This window comes from Penaeus monodon, chromosome 33 (assembly GCF_015228065.2).
Source record: "Penaeus monodon isolate SGIC_2016 chromosome 33, NSTDA_Pmon_1, whole genome shotgun sequence".
Taxonomy (NCBI): Eukaryota; Metazoa; Arthropoda; class Malacostraca; order Decapoda; family Penaeidae; genus Penaeus; species Penaeus monodon.
Genome location: NC_051418.1, coordinates 3,066,171 through 3,066,684, shown reverse-complemented (window position 1 = coordinate 3,066,684; position 514 = coordinate 3,066,171). Strand labels below are relative to the sequence as shown.

The following is a 514-nucleotide window of genomic DNA, read 5'->3' as shown; positions in this document are numbered from 1 at the left end:
GAATTGCAACAGTGGATAGCTCTGTGAAACTAAAAAATCACTGGTTTATTCTAGCAGGGTATAGCCTCTAGAACTTTGTCAATAAATGTCTCAGAATCTTTTTTGCCAGGATGTACATGGTGGAGGTTTGCTTATATTTGCTGGATTACTGTAGATATAGTATTTGTGGCAATTATTCGATACCCCAGTGGCATAGAGGTAGCCATTGTGGGTAGCCGGGTAGTGTGAAACTTTAATATAACACATTTATACAGAAGGTTATAAGATATAATGCCCCCAGGGAATTATAGAAAAATTGTCTCTATAGTTTTTTTATAATTAGTCTCTTGTATATTGCATCTAGCTTCCTTTCAGAAAATACTAATGCATAATTTATATAGGATTGAAATTGCATGAAAGGAAAGTATCATATTGTGTTTATAATATAGGAAGCCCACATTTTATGATTTCTTTGTAAGAAATCTATTTAAGTATGCTATATCTTGAAGGATGATTGGATTTTTAAGTCGTTGTT

The 514-nt window shown here is 32.7% G+C and overlaps 1 protein-coding gene across 1 annotated transcript in view; it reads left to right on the top strand.

Annotated features, from left to right (window-relative positions):
• LOC119593946 (eukaryotic translation initiation factor 3 subunit J-like) overlaps window positions 1-514 on the top strand; it is a gene marked incomplete in the record, with an annotated part of 9,635 nt that overhangs the window by 1,998 nt on the left and 7,123 nt on the right.